Here is a 19,825-nt window from a genome sequence, read left to right as displayed (position 1 = left end):
ATGCAACAACGCAATTTTTTCATCCTTTGCTATCAGATAGACATTGAATGTTTCATCTGAACTGACCTTCTAGATAGAATTTGGAAATATTAAAATCATGATAAAAAAAAAAAAAAAGCATAATTAATGGATGAACTGCATTACCATAGTTGCCTGTTGGTGACAAAACAAAACAAAACAAAACAAAAGAAAAAGCAGGAGAAAGTTCTGAATGAAACAATGTTTGAGGTGTTTGAGGGAGAACTTGGTCTAGTACACAAGAAAACAGGCTGCCCAAGGAGCTCGTTTGTTGCTTTGTCCATGGGGAAGAAAATGAAGTTAAATCACTAATCCCTTACAGTAGTAGAAATACTGAACCAATTTTCTGTTTGAAGATGTGCAAGTTTTTTCTTTGTTTTTATCATGGAGACTTGTTAGAATGTTCTATGTACTGCCTTTATTCTTCTTGTAATCACTGACAAAGGAGACCCTTCTGCATGTTTTTACCAAGCGTCTATAATGTAGCTGACTTTAATAGAGCCAGGTTAGCTTTGGAAACTAACAGTGTTCCAAAGAAGAAAGGTTATCAAAATGGCAGTGGTGACCCACAGGCAATGTCTCCACAAGCCCTTTCAAAGATAGCCTGAAACAGAGATTGATTTTGTCAGAATCTCTTGCATGTTAGAGTTATGCAAAAAGACCATGTTTACCCCTGCTTAGCCCTCCTTCCCACTGCTCCACACCCATCTCCCACCTCTTTCAAGCTGGAAGAAGTTGGAGGGAATTCTTCCAGAGAAAATTTTCAAGGTTTTACTGTCCCCAAATTCCTTCCTTGCATGGCTCCCCCCACACCCGCCAGGGCAGGCCTTGATCCAAACCAATATTATTCACTGAAGAAATTCTGCAGGCTGTGATCTCCAGCTCTCCCAGAGGATTAAAACCAGAACCCAAATATCTTTGCATGTGCAAATCCATAGCAACTTCATCGAAATCAGTTGAATTAGTCTGGCTCTACACCAGTAAAAAAGAGACACAGATTTGAGTTATTAACACAACAATGGAGAAATTAGATTACGTTAAGGATTTCTGTGATAAAAACATTTAGTTTTCATTTAACCAGTGCAAAGGTAACAGCATAATTCCCTTAAGGAATGCAGAAATAGTAATCTATATACAAAGAAGAAAAAATCTTAAAGAGGAGTATGCTGTCAGGGAGAGTGATACTAATGCCCAGGAGAGCTGTATATAATTAGCTGTCATCATTTACATGGTTAGTTTCTTCACCACATACAAAATATACATAATTACAGTTCACTTACAAAGGATTCATTTGCCGTGTTCCATATCTTAGAAATTTTTATTGCACATAAGTTGGTTACTCTTAAAGTTAAAATCTAGTACGAAATTTCTAGAAAACTTCCAAGCAGCACTATCCTGCAGATTGCAGGAGAAACAGCAATGACTGTCCAATATTAGTCCTAAAAATCCATCTAAGACTCAGTGTTTAGTTATTTAAAACTACATCAAATATTACAGATTTTGCTCTTGAAATGGTAATATTTGAATCAATTGCAAAAATATATATATATATAAAATTTGTCACTTCATATATATGTCAAAATTTTAATTCATAAAGATTAATTCAAGATAAGTTAACTATTTCAGCTAAAATTATTAGGGAAAAATAAAATGTTTTACTTCTTACAAATCTTTAAAAGGTTGCCACTGAGAAGCCATATTTGGGATTTTCAAGGCTGGTCTTTTTGTCAGGAATGGGAATGCAGCCATATTTGAGAGAGCTGTGCACTTCTGCAAAATGTCAGTTCCTGTATGATCTGCAGAGACTTTGGCACATAAATGGCCTGAGGCCTAGATTCCAATAGATAGGTCCTCATGAATCAGATTTGAGAAGAAAAAAAAATACACAACACTTTCCAAACAGAATGGAACCAAATATTTCTAGACCTGACTACTCCTTCACAACTAGCAAATGAATGTGGTATCTACTGGTTAAATTGATTTTTTCATCTCTCTTTTATTATGAATTCAGAGTTGTTAACAACATACTACTGCTATCAGGCACTTTGTAAGAAAAAGTGTTAAATACAGGTGAATCATACTCACAAGCACTATGTAACTTTCACAGTAATGAGTTCTTCAAGTTTTATTTAATACTTGAGCCTTCCTTAAAAAGTAAAAATAAAAATAAAAAATCAGACGTGCAAAAGTTCAACGATGTTTCAGATTTGGAGTGGGTGGGATTAAATATGGCTAGTGTCTGCATCTTCCGGGGTTCCCAGCCTTAAACGGTGGTACAGGAGGTTGGCCAAAATAGAATAAAACCCCATAATCCTGTCATGACAAGCTCTGGATCTTCCCTCTGCAGTATTAGAAAGAAAATTGAGCAGCATGGATAACACAAGCTGGCGTTTCCTAACTTTGATTCTCCTAATACGTGCCTCCAACAGAGACAGTGAGGACAAATCAATGGATTGGCACAGCCTGCCTGCACTAGACACAAACTAAGGAGAATGAAGTTGCATTATGTGCACTGACATTTTTAAAGGCTAGAAATTAAATCAACAGAGGAAGAAAATGAATGAAATTCCTCTGTAAGGAAGGAGAATTTTAGAAGAAATATTAATGAATGTCCTCAACTGTAGTGAGAAACTGTCTCTTTCTTGGCCTATGTATCACTACATTAATGAACATGAATTTCATACTGTAAGTCTGTGGAATAGTCTGACTTAAGAGTGATTGACTGAAATCAAAACCTCAGTATTAACATGGCATAAAGTGCCGATTTAGTACAAGTATTCTTGGTTGGCTCAAATTCATTTAACAGTACTTTAAAGGGCTAATATTGTCTTATCAGGCAGTTATACTGACTGTACTTACTTTGCTCTCTCACTACCAGCACAAGAGAAAGTATGCTTTATGGCTAATAATGTCTTTTTTAAACTCTTGACATACAAGACAGTCCTATCTTCCTCGTAGCTTAAGCTGTTGGAGAAGCTGAGGTCAAACGAAGGTTGAGATGGCATGCAATAGGGCAGCAGTACTCTGAGGAGAAGGAAAGGTGAAACCTCGGAAAAAGGAATAAAAGAATAGAAGTCGGAGGGCACTTTTACCATGTCAAGACTAGATCTATCATTGATATATCATATATATATATATGTATGTACATGTATATGTAAATATATATTTTTCAGCAAAATACTTCTGGGGCATGATCCAAAATGCATTAAAAATGTCAGTTTAGAAACAGCTGTCAGACAAGGCCAAGTAGGGAGGAAAATATCTTAGATATTTTCATGGCTGTTGATATTCCTAGAAAAAGGTTCCCCCATTATTTCCACACAAAGGGAGAAGAAATCAGTCTAAAATATACCAGCCATCTCTGGAAATCATTTTTAGGCTCAACTTATGGGGGGGTGGGTATCTCCAGGAAATGAACAAATCTTCCAACATACGATGCAAAGGAAATAGTGTAGAATATGTAAGAATACAGAATATGTCTTAATTTATTTTAAAGAAATTAAAAAATATAAAACCCTTTATGTACTCCTGAAGGAGAAGAGGACTCCAGTCTGTTTGTTTGCCCCAGAATATAATGCTTAGCCTAGGGCCAATATTCATATTCCGCCCATTGTCTTTTCCACACTCAATGTCCTTCAGATTTCTCAGATCACTTTCAGCTTTGCACTACACAGTGAATATTGGTGCACTTTCTGTATATATGTGTATGTGAGCTACACAGTACATATGCTTTTAGTTGCGTTGTTACTGATGCATATCGTTAAAAATATATTATTATTATTATTATTATTATTATTATTATTGTTATTAATAACATTAATAACAATAATAATAATAATAGTGCTCATTTCTTTATTGGGTTGATCATCAAGTACTAGTAGCTGTGTTCTTTGTATAGTAATTGAACAACATTGATTTAACTAAATTGTCTATCTGCACTTTGGTATGCAAACCACTCTAAACGTATCTGAAGACAGGAGCCTGACTGAGAAAAGACAGGAAGATGCAAGTACCAAAACTGAGAGTCAATTGTTTAAAAGCTATCTTAATTAAAAGTCCTGGATTCTTTCTGAGATTTGTAACTTTTCTGAAAGGTTTGAACATGGGTGTCCAGGTTTCTACTACATTTCCCTTTGTGGGCAAGCACTGAATCTTTTGCAGAGGCTCAAACTTTTTCAGCAAATGTGAGAAATTGGTTCCTGTTTAAAGAATGTGATTCAAGTGGCACTTTAACAATGTATTTAAATTGTTGAGTGACATGGCTAGGGAGACTTGTACCACACCTTCCTACACACTGCATGCAAGAGTGCATTTAAAAATTTGCAAAGTCTAAGCAGATGCTGTTACCATGACAAATCACTTTTTAATCAGTCATAATTTTGCACTAAGTGATGTATAAATGCCCTTTGTTTCACTACTTAAACTGTCAATGGCTAACAATGGAATTCACAGACTAGTGCCTGTCATTAAAAGCAATGGTAAAAAATCAATACAATTTTTAATTAAAGGTGCCCAATGACTTGAGCTTTTAAGCAATGAATTTTCCCTGCCAGTGCATCTTACCTCCAAGCATTTTCAGGCAGTTCAGAAGTTAACACACAAGCATATGGAGGTTTTAGCAAAAAGAAATAAGAAGAGAAGGGGGAATGAAGAGAATTCAGGGAAAGTATTTTCTATTTGATTGGTGGTGTTAGGGAAAGGATAAAGTACATAAGTACTGATGTCTGTGGAAACCCTAGAGCAAGCTTTTCATTAGACTTTTAAAAATACGGAAGAATATATAAAAGGATACGCCTGTCAGTAAAATTTGCAATATAGATTTTTCTGTACCCACTTGTGAAAAAACAGCTTGAAGAAAACTTCTTATTGCTGTCATTATTATTGGACTATCCATGTTATTGACTGCCTCAAGCATCTTGTCATTGTTTAGTCTCTTTGTACCCCTGAGTGCTCAGTTTTTTTTCTTGTCATGTTTTTACTGATACCTTCTGTTTCTCTGTCATCCACAAATGTGTTTGCTGAAGAAGCAGATGTATGTTTCACTCATGGTGATAAAATCTTCACTGGTTTATGTTTAATAGCACTACTTCTAGAACCGTAGCTGAACACTAATTTATCAACATAAGAGAAATTTGACAGAAATAGATGATCTTTCTGGGTACTTACTGGATGTGTTTACTTTCTAAGTGAGTATACTTACTTTTAAATTAGGGTAACATTTATAGATTAGGTTAAATTTTATCTAAAGACATATAATATGAGGCAAAAGGACATTTTAATACCATAGTATATGTTCATTTATGCTGCTAAGTTATCAAATAATTTTATAACATATGCAAGCTTGGAATCACCTAAAAATCTGAGATTATTTGTGTATTTCAGAAAAATTTGTAATCTTGGTAAGTATAAAAAATAAAGATTATGATCTTTTTTTTTTCATGTAAATAATAATTCAAGGTTTTTGTATATTTAGATTTATAACTGCAACCTGAAAAACATTTGACTATGAATCACAATCTGCAATATGAAAAAAAATGTGTTTGAGGACAAAGATTTTTGTAGGACAAATCCCACTGAATTTGACATTTGATTAAATATTGGAGCAATAATGATAAACTTCAGGGGTCCTATAACACTTTCAGAAGATGAATAACAGTATCACAGTATAACAGTATCACAGAATCAGAGAATCAGAGAGTCACAGAATTGTAGGGATTGGAAGGGACCTCGAAAGATCATCGGGTCCAACCCCCTTGCCAAAGCAGGTTCCTCAGAGCAGGCTACTCAGTAGGCGTCCAGACGGGCCTTGAATATCTCCAGAGAAGGAGACTCCACAACCTCCCTGGGCAGCCTGTGCCAGTGCTCCATCACCCTCACCATGAAGAAGTTCTTTTGCATGTTGGTGCAGAACTTCCTGTGATCCATTTTGTGGCCATTGCCCCTTGTCCTGTCCCCACAATCCACTGAAAAGAGGTTGGCTAAATCCCTCTGTCTCCCACACTTCAGGTATTTATATACATTGATAAGATCCCCTCTCAGTCTTTTCTCCAGGCTGAACAGACCCAGGTCTCTCAGCCTTTCTTCACAGGGAAAATACTCCATGCCCCATATCATCTTTGTAGCCCTCCACTGGACTCTTTCCAGAAGATGTTCCAGTGCCTCACTACCCTTACAGTGAAGTATTTCCTCCTAATGTGTAGTCTAAGTCTGTCCTCTTTTAGTTTAAGACAGTTCCTCCTTTTCCTATCATTATTTACATCAGTGAAGAGTCCTCGGGAAGAGTAGAGGCAGGGTTTCCATTAGGAGTAATGAAGAAGAAAATGGCTGTAGAAAAACAGCACCAGCTGTGAGTAAGAACAGCTAGTAACCCTAGCAAATTAAAAAATAAAAATAAAAAAATTGACAATGCATCCAATGGTCTTGCATACAACCAGCATGGCTTACTCATGTTGGTCAAGCTCCAAGAAACCTCTTACTCTGCTTTCTCTCTGAGCTAGTCCTTCTCCTGTGTTACTTTACAAAGATTCAGATGCCTGGAATTTGCTTCTTTTATATAGCAAGCCTCATGCATTCCTGTGTGTTTCTTGCTCAGGTTAGTGCAGCTGAATAAGCGCGTGCAGCTGAGCTGTTGCTCCCATGTCCAAAACTGAGAGGTTACTGGGGTAATGGCGAGTGCAGTAGTGGAGCTCTGCAAGCAGGACCTATGTCTGGCACTTGGAGTATCATCTCCCTCTTGGATCTTCAGGTACCTAATTGCATAACCTTGGACAAGTTGCTTTATTTCCATGCCTCTGTATCAGACTCTAGACTGGCCTTTTAAGTGCTATGAGTTCATCAAGCAAAAACATCATATAAATTTAAAGAAAAAAAAATAGCGTCCTTCCCCGGTCTCTGATATCTTCTGTGGGCCTGTGTCCTCCATCAATACACTTTTCCTATTCCTGTCTCAGACAGTGAGCAGCAGTATTTCTGGGGAGCTTTTGCCTTTTGATCTCCTCTCTGATCTAATGCAATTGTCCACTGGCAGAAGCGCTGTGAGGTGCAGAATAAAGTAATGAAGCTAATCTGATTTCCACCCCCAACCCCAGTATCTACATGCCCTTATTATATTAGATTCCTAATGAGATTCTCTGTCTGCACTCCAGAAACGGGGCTGAAAATGTATGTATATGTGAAGAAGGGGGGAGAATGTTGTGGAAGGTTGCCTCCATTTACATCCCATCTTTAATGGATAAAATCTGCCCGTCCTTGAGTCGCAAGTTACCTACCACCAAAAGATTTCTTGAGGTTGAGAAGCTTCTGAAATTGGCAAGAAAAAATAAATTCATTTAACTTTTTTTTATCTTTAATATGGCAACCACATAAACACAGAAGCAGGAACAGGGAGGAAACTTCTTGTGAAGGTATTGTGTTTCATGCCTGATAAGATATCCTTCAGTGGGAGGAGCATGTGTTGGAGAGATGTGCCTGAGTTTCAGTTGACAAAAGGAACTCCAGATAAATTTGTTTTGTTAGGCAAAAGGCTTATGGTACGTGCCTTGTCAATACAGAGCCTACATATTTCTAAAGGTAGAAAGAAAGAGCAGTGATGCTCTGTGTCATCCAATTTATTCTTAATCCTCTATAAAAGCAACACTTATCTTTCTCAGCTGTATAGAGACAATGCCAAGCAGTTTTTATAAAGAAGATGAGAATTCCTGGAAGCTGAAAATCTGGGCAAAAGTGGCTGCGCCTGCTAAAATTCACATACTGGAATCATGCTTGTTGGGCCATAAGTATGTCCTCTTCTGCTAGACTGAATGAAATACACCTAAGACAATGAACAGTGTTGCTCAGAGAGTGTGTGGTGATCATAGAAGTTACCTTTTTCATTGGATTTCAACTAACTCACTGAAATGTACCAGTTACAATGCAGAAACTGGGTAGCATAATGGAGAAAAAACTCCGTCCACTACTCCACTCTGTGAAAAGCCATGTAAACAGGGGAGGTGAAAATCCAGTTTTAGTCTTGAAGGACCAAAAGTTGGTTACTTCAAAACTGAGTTTGTCGTTTTATCCTGAGACCATAAAAAAAAAAAAAAATGTTGCAAATAACCCTCATTATGTATGGATAAAATGCTTTTAAAAGAAGTTTAACAGCCTCAGCTGGGTCCTTCATGGACAAAGGTCCATATCACAGAAGCACTATACATAATTCACCACAAGAGAGCCCCAGAACTAAGCAAGAAAGCTAAATTGCCTGTCACTTCCAGAAAAAATGTTCCCTTTGGGTCAAGGTTGAAATCATTGGTAAACCAATGTGAAGAAGATCACATCGGTCTCTATATGGATTCCCTCCCTGTGTCAGGACTGTAGAGCAATAAGAAAGAGAAAATGAATGTCTACTAAAATTTCCACGTTATTCACAATTACAATTCACAAGCCAGCACATCTCTCTCTGACCAATGTTTGAGGTACACGTGCAGCTGCAGAGGTGAGGGTATCAATATTTCTAGAGCAGCATTGATTCTTTCACAAGGCTTCTAGCAGAACATGTATTCTGTTCACAGGGGTGTCCTGTCAGAGGTGCAAGGCATTACAGCTTAGTCTGAATACAAAAAACACTTCATTATTACCCTGGATAGGAAATGCTGCTGGTTACAGGCAGTGAGTATGACTTCAGGAGTACAGTTCATGAGAAGTAGATGCCATCTGGCTGTCATTAAGTAGCTGATTGTGGCTATCTGGGATTGACTGGTGATTGATTGACAGGTGGTGGAGAGAAAAGGGATACAGCATGTCAACCAGCTATGCAAACCTTTTGTTTCAGTCCTGTATTTTTTGTCATGTGTATAGCTATCATGGGGGCAATTTTTCTTTCACTCTCATTGGCATTGCAGCATCTATTTCAAGTTGGCCTGAAGACTGCAGAAAAGAGCAGGAGGGTAGGGAGAGTGTTTGGTCAAACACTTAGACTCTTGGAAAGCAATGCAGCTTAATTTCATGACAAACTAACAGTGTAATTTAAAGAAGATATTTTGTCCCATCCTCACTTTCTCACATAAGCACTTTTCCAAAGGCTGTAGGAATTAACTTTTTTTCTGCTACATTTAGTTTATAACAACTTTAAACATTATAGAAATTTAATAACACATTTTCTAAATTTATTTAATCAATAAGCAGAAACTTAATTGATAGGGCATATTAAAATAAACTTAAATTGTCTTGGAAGGGTCCAAATTGCTGCAGTTTAACAAAATATGTGGGACTGAAGTGTTTTTGTCACCCTGAAAATTTGAGGTGCCTTAGCCTTTAATTCTGTTGAGCAAGGTTTGCTTTCTTTAAATATGAATAGAGTGAACTAAAGTCTAGAACTACAAATACTGGGCAAAGGGCTGCAGAGCTGGATCATGAACACTCAGCGAGTGGTCTCTATCAGGGCTCCACATTACATGAGTGAGTAGGACACATTTTTTCTACATTGAACTTGCATATATTCTAATGAAAATACTTCAAGTTACTTGTGATTAAGCCATCTTTACTGAACACAGGGCTTGAGGTTTCACTGGTACAGTCCTGGGGCTGACAAGCAGCCAGATGGCAGAGATGGTTGATTGTAGGGGCTATTCCAAACTGAGAGAGGATGGGGCAGGAAGGCTCCAAGATCAGGAAATATGTCAGTAAGGCAACAAATCCTCTTGAAGCAGCTCAAAATAGTAAATAGCATCTAGTGACTGTGCCTGAAAACATAGAAGTTAAAAATATATCCTTTTCATTGCAGTGGACTAAATTTTGCCCCAGTGAAGGCTTTGTGAGTGGGACAATCCATGCTCATGAAGTGGCTTGTCTGCATCTAAATTAGGCCTTCCCGGTTCTGCTTGGGTACAGTTTGTACATTAAGCTGAAGTTTCTCCTTGGGAAAAACATTCTTTGATTTCAGCACCAGGACTGTTGTTTCTAAATAAAATATTTCAATATCTTGTACAGTACATACATTAAACCAAAATAGCTGGTAAGCAGTCCCTTTTGATATTAATGGGGATTTCTGTTTAAAACTTAACATCATGGTTACATAAAGAGCAGTTACTGAAATCCAAGTTTTCTACATAGTTGGAAGAGCTTTCAGACTAAGCAGTCATCATTTTTTAAGTAAGTTTCTACAAATGTCCAGTCATTTTAAGAGAAAAAAATAAAAATAAAAGAAAAAATTTCCTTCATTTTTGACTCTCTCTAGTAAAAAATTCCAGGGTTATGGGGAGGGACTTTCCTGCCAGGCAGCAGCAGGAACAGAGCTGCCCCATGATGGGGAACAAACCAGGAGCAGGGGGTGACCCCAGCAGGTCAGTGCTGTTAACTATCACAGCACACTCCCACAGGGGCAAAAATGGACAACCAGAGCTAGAATCCACCAGCAGCCCCAGGCAACGCTGGGGAATCATGGGCAGAGGTTAAGGGTAGGGGCCCCTGTGTGAGACTTGTCAGGGCCATTCATACCTGTAGCTTTCTACTTTCTTTGATTACAATATTTAATGCACGTAATATACCAGCTGGGTTTGAAGAAACATTCATATAAAGGTCATTATTTGTGTAAATGCTTAGAAACCAGTGTAATCCAGAATATGAATTAAAATACAGTGTTCTCCAGGTGTAAAAACATCTAAAATACAATGTATAATATCTTCATATACCTAGTAAACAGCTGACTACATGCACAGAACATAACTGAATCCATTCAAACAAGTTTTAATAGTTCCCATGGTAATTATCTAAGAATCATCTAAGTAGATAAAACAAAAATCAATTCATACTTGGATGAATTGATCTCTAAATGTCCATTATTTTTCTGATGTTACTAAATGGAATGAAATGTTTCCCAGGAAAGAAAAAGGTATGATCCTAATTTGATTCAGACCAAGTAAACAAGGTGGTATTTATTTATTTATTTATTTATTTATTTATTACATTTGCTATTTTGGTGCACTGATACAGAAAGTAGCTCTAAAACACAGTCCAATCCCTCTTCTCCAAGTCAAATCTTGTATTCCAGCATGGTAAGCCTAGAGTGTGTGCTCTCACAACAAAAGAAAAAATAAATAGCTAGGATTTTACAAATTATCACATGTAACTCAGTATTTTATTCTGGGAGTGAACAAGACTACTGCTGCTTTAAGGAAAGAAGGTCTCCAAATGGTTTATGAAGTGATAGATCATATATAAATAGGTTGTTTGCTCTCAGTACAGATGCCATCATTACTAACTACTTTCAGGCTCTTTGAGAGCTAAATAATTTCGTAATGCATCATTGAACATTTAGTTGCTTCGCTAGCAGATGGTTTCAGGGGTCCATCTGCTCACAGCAATGTTTTCAACAAGCCCCCTTCACCTTCACCAAAAGGTTCAGAAGCGTTAGAATATTCATCCCTCACCACAGGTGCCTTTCCTGGAGCCTCCCCATACACAGGCAGAGTGGGTCGCACTCTCAGAAAGACAGAGGTGGTTTCTGAAATGTGTGACTTAATCTATTGTGTATAGACTACTTCTGCCAGCATGTGAAGATAGCAGCAGTATTAGGAAATACAAAGCACCAGGTTACCTGGAAAACAGCTTTCATTTGTCAGGGGTAGATTTTTAATAGCCTCACATCCAAATACAAAGAGTGGAATACATTTTAATAGTAATAATTCTGTGTACACAGTAACAGTTACATTTAACTTTTTAACACTGTTACTTTTAAAATAACTATTCTATACATGTATAAAAATAGTTATATATATACAAATATATAAGATACTATTAAAATTTATTCAATTCTTTTTATTTAGATGCATGCATGGTTAAAAGATCAGTGTACAGCATAAATATCCAGGTACCAGCTGCTGAAGAGAGAAATCTGATATAGTAGAATACAAAAATGTCAAATATACATTGCCTTGTAATTCTAAGAAACACAACAGCTAGGGAACAAGTTACAGTATCTTCCTATGAATTGTCTGTCCTGTACTAACTCCCATGCAAGAAATGCTGTGAAGGAACTCAAGAACAAGCTGCTAACCCTTTGTTGTCCTTTTCAGTTCTAAAGTTTCTGATAATTTCCAGAAACTGAAACACATCTCTGACCACTGAAGGGTGGTTTCATGATTTTATTTTGGCACATGATACCATTTGGCTCTTACTATTTACTGTGTAGTTTGGTGGAAGTGGCTACTTCAGCTGAAAACTTTAATTTCTTGTAATTTAGTCTGACTAACTTTTTTTTCTGTGAAGAACAGCTGTAGAGATACTCCCATCATTACTGAAACATTAGTGAAGCTGTGTTCTGAGCATTAGCAGCACACTCCTGGAAAAAGCAAACTGACAGCAAATCAACAGTCTCCTTTTTGTAGAGTACAGCTCCAAACTTCATTCTCATGAAAGATTAACCTTGAATTTTGTAAGTAGCAGGGTAATACTGCTGTCTGCAGGTCAGGCCATACTCAGATCTTTCTGTCCACTTCTGAATCAGTGAAGCAGGACAACAGACCTTTCTAAAGTTTATACTCAGAGGGTCCTAAAAAAATCTATGTATTACCTTTTCCTTACCACAAAAACTTGGCAATTTAACATAATAAATTTGAACATTTACTGGACAGGAAACACAACAGCTCATCCTGAAGGTCAGGGTTTTCAGTAAAGGGGACAGACTTCTAAAGCAATATGGGGAAGAGATGTGAATTGGGGTCTCCTTCCTATTAGGTGAATACATCAATCACTGGGTAATGCAAGAGACCATCACTAATTTTGCACGTTTTGTTGGCGTTCCTCGTGGTTGCTTTATTTCTATTGGCTCCTTCCATCCCTGCTGTAAAACCATGTTGTATGCTGAGTGAACTGTTGTAACATCTAAAGTCTTTATTTCGCCTATCTTAGAGTAGGATGAAGAGTAGGGAAGAATGAAATTTGAGGAGGATGCATTATTTTGTTTAGCTGGAAAATAAAGTTTTCAGATTTTCCAGATATTACCAGATTGCTGACAAAAGATCTCATATTACATCAATGCAGGTGCATCAGTCATTGAAACGCTGTTTGAATCTCAACTACAGTTTGGGATATAAATGTTTTTCTCTGCATAAATATACTTTTTTTAAAAAAAATCGTACAGTAAATAACAATTGTAAAAAGCACTTTTAATAAAAATCTGTCATGTAAAATCATTTTATGAAAGGAGAGGTTTTATCTGCACTGTACTTGGGAGTTAACATGTCAATAAAAAATGTGTTTTCCTTAAATATACAGATAGACTGTACCTACCAGAGTAGGTATAATAAACCAACAGTTTGAATCTATGGATACATGATGGCTAAAATAGAGTCCCCAACATTATACAAGCACTCAAATTGAAAAATTAACCATTCAAAAATGTAAAAGATTTTTCTGTAATGCTTACCAGCATTATATATTGTATATTCAGCATGTATATACAGCCACAAAATAATAAAAACTATCATAATTTTGTGTTCAAAAATAGCATCAATGAGATCCAAGCGGTTTTATTCTTGGAAGCAAGAGATTGCATTTTATACCAGCACTGTCATTCCCATCTATACTGTCTACTTTGTTTTGTTATAGCATCACATTATTGTTTTAGATGGCTCTGTAAGTTTGTGATACTGCAATCTTTCTCCAGTGAGTAGCATCACTTACATTTTATGAGACTGCTCATTTTATGAGACTGTTCTTTTTTGCAGGTGCAGAAACTCAGCCTAGATAGCAGGTGATTTTTTTTTGTCAGTGATCACATATTCATCACAAGAGAATTTCATGTTAGAGTGGACAAAAATCTGACACCTACCAAATAATTAGTTCTAACTACTCTTGCAACATGATAAATAAGAGGGTTAGAAGATACGATCTGAACAAATCCTTGTCATTTACACTAAAAATACTGTGTCAAAAATCTGTTGCAAAAATGTTTACAATGCACTCTCTAAATAAGGGGTCAATAATAATAATAATAATAAAGGGTCAATGAAGTTCCCATGTCTTTGGTGCAGTGCAGTGTCCAAGTTAACTGAATGCTTCATGAGAAAAGTAAAATGTGCAGATAAGTGATTGCATATTCTCTTATCTGTGACTGCATCTTACTCACCTGCTACTCTAAATGTAAATTCCATTTTTTGTTCTGTGTCATCAACGATGGCTCACATCAATATGGCTTGGGTCTCGTTTTTAAAAAACAGAAAGATTATTTCTACATATACACAACTTTTCCAAAGATTTTTTAATAATTGCACTTGTGAATACAAGAATGAAAGGAGGAAATACAACAGAAAACTGCAATATGTATTTTTTACTACAAAGAAGAAAACTTCATAAAAGCATACCAAATATTGAAGAGGCTCATATCTGATTCAGAAAGTAATCCCACCTATAGTTTTTAAGCAATCTGATAGTATTTCCTTTCTTCTGGTGTTTGGCAAACCAGTATTTCTTCTCTGTTCAAATGACATGACAACTTTCTCTTCATTAACTTCCTCTCTCTGAATTTTGAGTAATTGTCCACTGGAACAAAAACTATAATACTTTCAAGCTACCGGCTAAAACCTGGGAACAGACAGCTGTGAACAATCCAAACTAAAACTGAGGCTGACTATCACAAGGTGAGCCCCTAACAGAAATACAATCCAATTGGTCCTGATTTCTGACATTGAAAGCCCAAAGTAGGCCTTGTTTTCCTCTCCCCTGTAGACTTTGCTAGGATTAAACCTCATTCAGACCCTGAGTAGTCAAAGTCAAATATCACTACTCTCATTCCATTGATCCATTTCAAAGCACAAACCATAAGCAGCAATCAAAGTGGAAGAAAGGAAAATGAATAAAAGAATGTAAGTGTGATAAAGATGGTATAAATATTACAGTGAACAATTAATAAAGAGAATATTTAGTCTAAAGAAATTAAAGTGAACTGTAGAAAAACATCTATTAGATCTTTTAATAACATTCTGTTGAAAATGTAAGAAAACATTTAGTAAGAAACAATCTTATACTAGCAGAAAGATATTTGGTATGTCTTGAATATCTGTGACTTCTATGTATTTAAGTTACTGATTTATAACTTGAATCACACTTGAGTCTTTGCTGGATTGCTCATCAGAAACAACATGCCTTCAAAACATACATGGAAGTATGGAAGGACCCTAAAAGAGAAAAAGAGTCAATAATTGAATCTGACATTTCACTAAAATTGAGTCATTTAAATGAAAAATCAAATCAGAACAAATTGATTAGTATCTGCTTTATGACATCTTTTATGCAATGTAAGAGGAAATGTTACCAAATGTAAACTTTATTATCTGAGATTTAACATTAATATTCTGTTGGACTGAAATTTTATGAGAGTAATCCCTGTTTGAAAAATCCATCTGCTTCCAGATCAGGAGAGATTATTATTATATTATTATTTTTTTTCTTTCTCTCTAGAGAAGGAATTATGGCCAAAAAAAATGATGAGACTCCAGATCTTGTTCTCTATGCCTCACTGTACTAAGTACTCCTAAATCTTTAATTTATCTTGTGATACACCAGAAAATTGGTGTAAAATGGACGGGGAAGTTGCAGTTAAAATACATCAGCTCAGAATTTTCTATGTTTTGACCTAGAACTAACATGACCTATAGCTCTGCTATGTTAGTATAATTCCAAATCATCCTCATGTTAATATGATATCATTTTTATACGATTATATCACTGTAGTTAGTGAACCTTAATAGTCATTCAAAAGATTGGACTGCCAGTGCTATTTTTATTATATGTTTTGAATTGTATTTCTCATTTCAATGTTGGAACAAAACAATTGTGAATTAAAAAACATTCATTAAAGAAAAATATCTCCGGCATTTATAAAGATACTACAGCTACTGAGTAGCTGACCCTTGATTTTAAAATGTGTAAATTATAGTGATTAAATCTAAGTCAATTTAAGCATTTCATTAAACATGAAGGATTATGTTGGTATCTATGTATGATTTCAATTCATTGCTAGCTGAGTTTTTTTGCTTCTTATTACTAGCCATAGTAGTCATTATTCCCCTGTTTTAGATGTTCGTAAAAACTTTTAGTGACTCTAAATATCTTCCATTCCAAAGCTATATTGATGAAGAGTATTATCTTATAGGATAACTTTTAAATGAGTTTAAGAAATAAACTAGAAGAATAATCAAGTAAGAGTTTGATGTGAAAACTGAAGTGCCTTGAATCATGAACACATAAAGAAAGAGAGTGTTGGAGAACAGAAAACATTTATTTCTTTGTCTAAGCAGAGATTAACGTATACATACACATATCCTCTTATATATTCATAGATACTAATACATTTTTTTATTTTTTTTTAATTAGGCCCATGGAATTAATACATTTTAATTATAGAAACCTTACCATGAGGCTCTCCACTATGTTTCAAATACAGAGCAAGACCTACAGAATGGGTTCTCAGACTTTACACCCACTGTACTTCATTTACTTCTAAAGGAAGTCCGATAAGCCTTGACTGATAGCTCTTCCCTTTTGATGCCACCACAACATTTCCAATCTTCCAACATTGTTTCATAAGGAATTTGAGTCATTTTCTGTCCTGACTGCAATGTCTCTAATGTTAGCCTTGCTTACGCGTCTAACAGAACACAGGATGTTTCCTCTATTTCTGGCCTCTGGGTCTTTCTTTAAAAGAAAAAAGCGAACAAACATGCCAAGTGGTATAAAAAAGTGGGATGTCAGGGATCTGGTGAAATACTGACATTCCATGTCTACAACCCCTATTTTTTAAGGCAGTGTACAAGTTGGAAAACCACCAGTGGCAAGAGCAGTTGCCATTTTGAATTTTATTCCAACTCTCACAGTTACACCACAGAAGATACTATCAAGCTTTTAGTTTCTGTTTACAAATGCAGGTAGACAGTGGCCTAAGTTGGAATGATGCAAAACATGCCAAATCAATTACTGTATAAGTCTGGGGGCTGCACAGTTTTTATCCGTATAGAGAGAGCTCGATGTCCACCAGATATGTCCTTTAAAACATGTAAGCAAATAAAAATGAAACAGATAAGAGATGAATAAAGGGAAAATTTAGCCTTTTATTTATTTGCAAATTGATGAATTATAAGTGTAGAGATAACCAAGCTTGTGTTTTATGAGATAGTTTCCTGACATTACAGAGTTTAAATTCAGAATTCATTTTATCAGGAAGCAGTTGTCTTTTTGCTGAAGAATACAATTCAATAAATTATAGAAAATAAAGCTTCCCCATTACTTGAAGTACAAAAAACTTTCTTATATTGTTGTGTGGATGAATGTTATCCTCAAACTGATGTGATTTTAATTTATTTCACATATGATTGAGAATACTAATAACCTCTTATAACTAATTTACCTTTAAATTTTTGTTAGTGTGTGTGGCAATGAGTATGTTTATCTAGTTAAAATATAAGTCCAATGTGGCACATCGATCTGCTCTGGCACATTAATAGTGCTGATCTGAAAAGTCTGCCTGAATTTTTAAATGTAATTTAAAGCATTAAAATTAAGGTGACATTTAATTGTATAAAGTTCCAAAAAGTGAATATTAAAATCAAGCCAAAAATATGCTGTGATGTAATTGAGTCTGTACATACAGAATTCAAGAATAATCACATTATTTCATTAGTGTGTTGCCTATGAAAGGTAACAAAACAGTCCATTAAAATAATTAATACACATAAGAGTAAGTTTTATTATTCTTAGATGGAATTTGTGGTGGCAATAATTTTCAATTATGTTTCTCTTGCTATGTTTAGATACTGAAATTCTATTCTCTTTGACAGTGGAGTTTTATTCATAAGCATATATCAACCAAGAAAAAAATAATATTTTAATTTGATTTATTTATAATCTTAAATCAAATGGAATCAGTCTCACCTGCAATAAGTGAATCTACATAATTGTTTTCATTTGAAGATTTGGCCATGTTATTTAAAGCCTAGTTTCTGGGTAAAATCATTAAGATTTTTTACATAGAACATGGTACGAGGATTTATTTTCAATAATAATGACAAAATGCTTCTTCTTCATAAAGAAAAGCTTCAATTTCTAAAATGCAAGATTACAATGTAGTATACTTGAATATTCACTCTTCTTGTTGTTATGAAAGCTAATACTCTGGGAAATAGTTTTGCTTTATTATAAATATGTCTGTGCCCATATGATTGTTCTGGAGAGGAAAATATTATAATGTGCATAAAACAATTTATAGGAAAATGTAGTGTGCATTTAAGTACTGCATGAAGCTTTTGCACTGACCAGTAATTTAGTCCATAACAAAGTAATTATTTATAAGAAGTATTATTTACTGAAACTTCAATATATCTTCCAGAGGTTTACGCATTAATTCGATATTTTTTTTCATTATAAAATTACCAAGAGACTTTTCAGTTTATAGGCAGCATTTTTAACCCAGTTCAGAACATAGATCATAAAACTTATATTTTCTTCTGAAGAAAACAGAAGTTTGTCTCTTTCAGACTTATCTGTGACTTATCTCACCTTTAAGAAGAATCACAACATCTTTGAAATTTCGCAACAACCCTTCAAACTCCATCTTTAATTCATACAGCTTTCTTTCCTTATCTGCAAGTCTGATTATTCTCATCATTTGGAGTTAAGAAAACTTCTAGTGTTGGCCATCTGAAAGGCAATTAATTCTATATTTTTAGGAAGGGTGTTTAATTACATCTAAAAAAAGTAACATCAAGTTGTTCTAGGGTGGAGGAGAATGGATGAAGGCATCTATTCAGCCATTTAAACAAATGCCCTGTGTTCTTTTTGGAAAAGACAGGGGCTCCCTGCACCCATTTCTGCTCCAATTTAATGAAGTTGTTAAATTAGCAAGACTGACAGGTTAATTATCCTTTATAAAATGGGGACAAATTGAACTGTGTCTTTCCATCATTTTTTGATATATCAAGAAGCTCCTGAGGTGCTCAGATGCCACTCTGGTGAATAGAACAACTAATCCACTCTGCTATTCTTTGCTGACCCTGGTCCCCCCATCGGGGCCTTGCAGTATATTGCAGTTGATTTTTTGTTTCGCATTCAACAGATTCCACTTTATTATAAATTCAGAAGGATTTTTTTCCTCCATATGTTGGCTGACAGCTCCCCTGAAATAACTGATGGCTAAATTTAAACTCTGATGAAAATTAACCCGAGTGTTAAATGCAAACAGGAGCTGCTTGGAAAGAAAAGAGTTATCATGGTAAATGCCAAACAGTGGAAAATGTGTGTAAATTAATGGAGTCTTACTGGTGACAAGCTGTCAGGCAGTTTGATGGCTCTCGCTAGTGCTTCAATCCCACTGAAGTTGGCCAGAGGGCAACATGGACAAGTCCTGCTTTTCAAAAAGACCGCGGGATGCTTGACAGTAACGCTAACTAGATCATCTAAAGTTCATGGTCAAATAAGATATTTTTTTTTCTTTTTGCAAAGCTTTGCACTAAGCGGAGTTCATGCACAGCTGGGCTATGAATGAGATATCAAATTGCAGCTTCAGGATAGCGGTCAAAACAGAATGCAGATTTTAAAGATCAGAGAGTGATGGTGAAAGGAAATCAGTTAATTTCAGATAGACATTAATATTCTTGTATTCCTGTATTTGTTGAGCACAGAGCAGTGCTTGAGGGCTTACTCATCCCTCTGAAAAGGGAAATCATCCCTTTTCAGATTGTATTTTAAATGGGTTTAAAAACTGATATTCATTTTAGTTGTTAATTGAATCCTTCATCTGACACATCCTTCAACTCTAAAGAAACCATTGATATATATG

This window comes from Anas platyrhynchos, chromosome 3, assembly GCF_047663525.1.
Source record: "Anas platyrhynchos isolate ZD024472 breed Pekin duck chromosome 3, IASCAAS_PekinDuck_T2T, whole genome shotgun sequence".
Taxonomy (NCBI): domain Eukaryota; kingdom Metazoa; phylum Chordata; class Aves; order Anseriformes; family Anatidae; genus Anas; species Anas platyrhynchos.
This window is presented reverse-complemented; position numbering follows the sequence as displayed.